We start from the raw sequence: 7500 nt of genomic DNA, 5'->3' as shown, positions 1-7500 counted from the left end.
CCGCTCCACACTGGTACCTACTGGCTGCCCTGGCGCGTCGGCGCGGTCTCGGTAGCACCGCGAGACGCGTCTGTACTGGTACGACTGATGTGCCGGCATCATTTCCGGTACCGCTTGACGCTTGTACCGTCTAGCGTCTGTGCCGGGACTCTGCTGCTTCGTACCGCTAAGAATGAATAATGTGTCGGCACCACTCGGCGGATCGGTGGCCGGGACGGGTGGCGGTCTGGCGGACTGGCGTTTGGCGGTGCAGTAACACTGCAGTTGGCTGGCATTTTACCATTGCATTTCTACTTCTACTACTACTACTATTACTGCTACTTACTACTACTACTACTGCTGCTGCTGCTGCTGCTGCTGCTACTACTACTACTACTACTACTACTACTACTACTACTACTACTACTACTACTACTACTACTACTACTACTACTACTACTACTACTACTACTACTACTACTACTACTACTACTACTACTACTACTACTACTACTACTACTACTACTACTACTACTACTACTACTACTACTACTACTACTACTACTACTGCTACTACTACTACTACTACTACTACTACTACTACTACTACTACACATAGGATTAAGTGTACGAATATTACAGACAAGCCCAAATTATGTCATCCCGCTTAGGAATCGAACGCGAGGCCTCTCAGTTGTGTGAGGAAGGTGTCAAGTCAACTGTCAGCATCCCTATAGATTTGGTCATTCGTCCTTGACGGCTGAGGCCGTTAGGGGTAGTTAGTGCCGTTATTTTTCATCAACCGTGGCATAATGCTGCATCTTTTTATGTCTGTCTGTCTCCGATATATATAATGCATTACCAAATTTTCATCATATTGATTATCTTCTTGTGTATGTAATATTTATGTATGTATGTATGCATGTACTCATGATAATAAAAGCAAAATAATTGTGGTCAATGGTCAATACTCATTGATAACTGACTCAGTGATACCACTCTTTCTTCAGTTTCCGGCCGGTGGCTCGCGCCCGCGCGACTCCCGTCGGGTCAGGTTGAATTATAATTAACGTCTCGGTAAGGTGTCAGTACCATTAACGTCTCGGTAAGCTCTTACTGGTACTGGTAATGAGTGTGCCGCGCTGGCCGCGCGGCACACTCAGTACTACCGTAGTACCGCCACTCGGTAGTCGGTACCGCGGTACCAGCAGCGCGTGCCACTGGCCTGCTGCCTTATTCCGCCGGCCGAGCCGCGGTAGCTCGGCGAGACGCTTCTGTACTGGTACGACTGAATGTGCCGGCATCATTTCCGGTACCGCTTGACGCTTGTACCGTCTAGCCTCTGTGCCGGGACTCTGCTGCTTCGTACCGCTAAGAATGAATAATGTGTCGGCACCACTCGGCGGATCGGTGGCCGGGACGGGTGGCGGTCTGGCGGACTGGCGTCTGGCGGTGCAGTAACACTGCAGTTGGCCGGCATTTTACCATTGCATTTCTACTTCTACTACTACTGCTGCTGCTGCTGCATACCACTCAATTCTTACCATTACGAATTATTTTTTTTCATGTTAGTTTGCTATAATTTAGGTATTTCCCATCAGTTTTTAAATGGAACCACAATATATTATGAAGACGGCCGTGTGTCATTTTTTTTTTTTTACAAAAATATTTATGAAAGAACTGTGTGATTTGCTTTATGTAGATAGAAATGATAAATGCTAGATATTTAAATTGGCATTTTCCACACACACACACACACACACACACACGCCCGGTAGCTCAGTGGTTAGAGCGCTGGCTTCACAAGCCAGAGGACCGGGGTTCGATTCCCCGGCCGGATGGAGATATTTGGGTGTGTCTCCTTTCACGTGTAGCCCCTGTTCACCTAGCAGTGAGTAGGTACGGGATGTAAATCGAGGAGTTGTGACCTTGTTGTCCCGGTGTGTGGTGTGTGCCTGGTCTCAGGCCTATCCGAAGATCGGAAATAATGAACTCTGAGCTCGTTCCGTAGGGTAACGTCTGGCTGTCTCGTCAGAGACTGCAGCAGATCAATCAGTGAAACACACACACACGTGTGTGTGTGTGTGTGTGTATATATATATATATATATATATATATATATATATATATATATATATATATATATATATACGTGTGTGTGTGTGTGTAATTCACTGTTTGATCTGCTGCAGATTCTGACGAGACAGCCAGACGTTACCCTACGGAACGAGCTCAGAGCTCATTATTTCCGATCTTGGGATAGGTCTGAGACCAGGCACACAACAGGTGAACAGGGGCTACACGTGAAAGGAGACACCCAAATATCTCCACCCGGCCGGGGAATTGAACCCCGGCTCTCTGGCTTGTGAAGCCAGTGCTCTAACCACTGAGCTACCGGGCCGTGTGTGTGTGTGTGTGTGTACCGGTAGTATCGGTAACGGTGTCTTTTGTACCGGTACGTACCGGTACTGAAATTAGCGGTTCTTGCCCACCACTAATGATGGTGTCATGCGCTCGCGGCGGCTCGACGGGGTCCGTGACACAATAACAAGAATAAGAATAAGAACCAAAACCCGAAAAAACGAGAGAGAGAGAGAGAGAGAGAGAGAGAGAGAGAGAGAGAGAGAGAGAGAGAGAGAGAGAGAGAGAGAGATTGGGAAAAGGAAGAATGAGGAACATGTGGGTGAAATAGGAGGGAATATGCAAGGGGGTGGAAGAAGGCTACCCAAGACACAAGTCAGAGGCAGCTCTATCCAATGAAAAATGTACCATGAATAGAGGACGATATATGTCACTTTCGTTGGAAATATAGGTAGAGAAACTTCTTCATTGAGTGGGAAGCTGACTGTACCTATTGACTGATGCGTCATCAGAACTTGCCGGGCTGCCGCATTAGACTTGCCCTGTCTTGTAATATTACATACCAGGAATAAAGTTCAAATATTCTCATTACCTACTCACCACACCGTCTCTGCCACTAGGAACAGGTTTGTTGTAGTTCGTGGTGGTCCTGATTCACCTTGACCGCAGCCAGGTGTTAAAAACAGCACAGAAACCATCACGAGTGTGCACCATACATCACACAACAGCAGTACTGGCGGCTGGCAGGGCGAGTGGCGAGGCTCCGCTTAACTGTTTCGAAGCTGTTCGGTACTTTAACGATAAAATCAAATATCTTTTCACACTGCAAGAGTGAATGGGTGCTCACGTGAGAAAAATAATATTATAATGTATAAGTCTCAGTAGATTATTGCTCGTTTAATAACAATAAAATGTACAACTATTCAAATTGCAAAGTAACTTGCAGTGTAATAATTTTTCAATGATACCTATCTTCACTTAGCTAAAGACAGCTCAGGGCGAGGCAGTTGATGTGGTTTACATAATGCATTAGATATAGCATATATGCAATCTTAGATAATTGTTTTCCTTATGTACATCAAACACCATTATGTCTGTGTGTTTGATTTCATGACACACATTTAATCCGTAACTAACATATAAATAATAGGGAATGCTGCCCTCTGCTCCAAGCAGAGCTACATGTGTGTGTGTGTGTGTGTGTGTGTGTGTGTGTGTGTAATTCACCTCGGTCGTCTGCTGGTCACCCAGGCAGTCTTCCCCATTACGGAGCGAGCTCAGAGCTCAAAGACCGATCTTCGGGTAGGACTGAGACCGCATCACGCACAACGCACGCCGGGAAAACGATGCCACAACCCCTCGAGTTACATCCCGTACCTATTTACTGCTAGGTGAACAGAAGCCACACATTAAGAGGCTTGCCCATTTACCTCGCCGCTTTCCGGTACTCGAACCCAGCCCTCTCGATTGTGAGTCGAGCGTGCTAACCACTACACTACGCGGTGAGCAAAATCTAACAACAATAACAGATTCTGCGAAGTTACTGTGGTTTTAAGTGCTTATATTCTGGCGAGAGAGTGTAGCAGTAGTTATAATAGTAGTAGTAGCTGTACCATTATCATTACTGTGTGTGTGTGTGTGTGTGTGTGTGTGTGTGTGTGTGTGTGTGTGTCAGTCACTAATGATGTTTTTATTTGTTTCTTACACACACACACCTTACCATTATCATTATTGTACCATTATCATTATTGTGTGTGTGTGTGTGTGTGTGTGTGTGTGTGTGTGTGTGTGTGTGAGTCACTAATGATGTTTTTATTTGTTTCTTACACACTCACACCGCATACTGTAATACTTAGCACGCTCGGCTCATAACCGAGAGAGCCCAGGTTCGAGTCTTTATGTGTAGCCTCTGTTCACCTATCAGTAAATAGGTACGGGATGTAACCTGAGGGATTGTGGCCTCATTTTACCGGTGTGTGGAGTGTGGTGTGGCCTCAGTCCTACCCGAAGATCGGTCAGTATGAGCTCTGAGCTCTTTCCGTAGGGTGTAAGGGAAAGACTGGCTGGGTGACCAGCAAGGTAACACACACACACACACACACACACACACACACACACCGCGTAGTGTAGTGCTTAGCACGCTCGACTCACAATCGAGAGGGTCCGAGCTCGAATCCCGGAGGCGGCGAGGCAAATGGGCAAGTCTCTTAATGTGTAGCCCCTGTTCACCGAGCAGTAAATAGGTACGGGATATAACTCGAGGGGTTGTGGCCTCGCTTTCCCGGTGTGTGGAGTGTGTTGTGGTCTCAGTCCTATCCGAAGATCGGTCTATGAGCTATGAGCTCGCTCCGTAAGGGGGAAGACTGGCTGGGTGACCAGCAGACGACCGAGGTGAATTACACAATACTGGTAATGGCACAGCTACTATTACTACTATAACACTAACTACTATAACTACTATAACTATACTACTACACACTCTCGCATACTTCCATTCCTTATTTCTTTCTCCTGTCACAACACTTTATGCTTTTCAGGAAAGCAACAGTAGGAAACACTGAGAACTGAAGGAAATACATATATATATATATATATATATATATATATATATATATATATATATATATATATATATATATATATATATATATATATATATATATATATATATATATATATATATCATACAGTGATTTTAATGTTATTTTTTTCGTTAAAGAAAAATAATCCTAGACTCGCTTCTATTGCGGCTTGAAACTTGCTTTACTTTGCTAATAGCAAATCAAATATAAAAAAAATGCCAACTCCATCAATAAAAGATAAATATTGTTACCCTTATGTCAAGATGATTTTTTTTACATGTTTGATAAGTGACTCCACCTCCCCCTGCCTCATCCTCACATTCCATCTCTCCCTTCCAACTCCATCTTCACCACCTTCTTCCACACCCGGAGTCCCCAAAACACCAAGAAACACATGAAAAACCCAAGAAAATACACTTCAATAATCGTTTCAGCAATTCAGTGGCAGACGGTGTGGCAGACCGGGTCTGAGCTGGGTTGGTTGCAGGACGGAGCTAAAGCAAGACGATGGTTGGTGGAGAGGATGCAAGCGGAGGTGCCTGGGCGTGGGCAGGTGAGGGCCGGTTGGTTTAACAGAACGTAAAAGGGTCTGGGTGCTCAGGATACCAGGTGTCGTAGTCTTGTGTGGTGTTGTGTGGTATGTTATGATGTGTGTTGGTTGTGGTGGTGTGGTGTAGCAGTGGTGGTGGTGGTGGTGGTGGTGGTGATCTGGTGTAGTAATATGTTGTGTGTGATGGTAGTGGTGGTACTCTGGTGTGGTTTTGTGCGGTATGTTATGGTTTGTGATGGTAGGTAGTGGTGGTGTGGTATGACAGTAAGATGGTGTAGTATGGTGAATATTGGTGACTGCTACCAGCTGAACTAAAGTTGTGTGTGTGTGTGTGTGTGTGTGTGTGTGTGTGTGTGTGTGTGTGTGTGTGTGTGTGTGTGTGTTTGTGTGTGTCTGTGTGTGTGTGATAATAATTATGATGATGTTGATAGTAATAATATTAATGATGATAGTAATAATGATTACAATAATAACGAATTATAATATTATTATAATGATAATAAGAATGATTAACGATTTATTAATACAAAAGGCAGATTAGAGGCTAAAGATATATATTGAAGGGACACAATCATAATAAAAACAAATAGTTTTACAGTGTATATAAAACTCCAGACGTTACATAAGTTAGTTAAAGATTACGTCTGATAGAGGTCATTAAAAGCCTTGTAATTAGGAAGCTAGGGATGAATAAAATTAAATCTTTAGGGATTCTGTACTTGAGAGGCAAATTAAAGCATGGCTCCGAATGTCCTATATGTAACAAAGTTGATTAGAAATTAATAAATTTGATTTTATATATTTTTCTTTGCAAGAGGGAGAACTGCCAAGGGCAACAAAATATTAGAGTATAAAAAGGCCCCTGGACCTGCAGTTTCCCTAAAAGATCTGAAAGAATCAGCCAAAAGCCAGGGACAAATGTCCTGTCACCTCTCTCTTAATAGAAGTCAAGTCGTAGGAGGATGGAAATGCAGAAGCAGGTAGGGGGTTCCAGAGTTTACCAGTGAAAGGTATGAATGATTGAGAATACTGGTTAACTCTTGCATTAAGGGGTTGGACAGAATAGGGATGAGAGGAAGAAGAAAACCTTGTACAGTGAGGCCGCAGGAGGAGGGGAGGCATGCAGTTAGCAAGATCAATAGAGCAGCTAGCATGAAAATAGCGATAAAAGATAGAAAGCGATGCGCCATTTTGGCGGTGATAAAGAGGTTGAAGACAATCAGTCAGAGGAAAAGAGTTGAGAGAATAGCTTTTTGACTCCACCCTATCTAATAAAGCTGTATGAGTGGAACCCCCTTCCCCCAAAAATAATTGCGAAGAGTACTCCATACAAGGACGGTTAAGGTCCTTGCACAGAGTTAACAGCTGGAAGGGCAAAAAAAAAAAAAAAAAAAAAAAAAAAACTGGCGGAGACGCCGCAAAACGCCTAACTTCATAAAAACCGTTTTAGCAAAAGTTAAGATGTGAAGTTTCCAGTTAAGATTATGAGTAAAGGACAGACCGAAGATATTCAGTGTGGAAGAGGGAGACAGTTGAATGTTATTCAGTGAAGAAGTTGTCTGGAAGGTTGTATTGAGTTGATAGATAGAGACATCGAGTTTCTGAAAACTACTACGTTTACTCTGTCCTAATCAGGAATCTTAGAAAAATCAGAAGTTAGGAGTTCTGTGACGTCCCTGCGTGATCTGCTGACTTCTTGAAGGGTTGGTCGTCTCTGAAAGGACGTGGAAAGATGTAGGTAGGTATCATCAGCGTAGGACTGGATAGGGCAAAAAGTTTGATTAGGAAGGTCATTAATGAATAATAAAAGAGAGTGGGTGATAGGACAGAGCCCTGAGGAACAGCACTGTTAATAGATTTAGGAGGAGAACAGTGGTCGTCTAACACAGCAGCAATAGAACGGTTGGAAAGGAAACTTGAGATAAAGCTGTAGAGAGATGGATAGAAACCGTAGGAGGGCAGTAGTTTTAAAACCAAAACCTGTGTGCCAGACTCTAGCAGAAGTTTTTGATATGTCTAACGAGACAG

The sequence above is a fragment of the Portunus trituberculatus genome, chromosome 38 (assembly GCF_017591435.1).
Source record: "Portunus trituberculatus isolate SZX2019 chromosome 38, ASM1759143v1, whole genome shotgun sequence".
NCBI lineage: Eukaryota > Metazoa > Arthropoda > Malacostraca > Decapoda > Portunidae > Portunus > Portunus trituberculatus.
The sequence above is the reverse complement of the archived record's forward strand: the minus strand, read 5'-3'. Positions refer to the sequence as shown.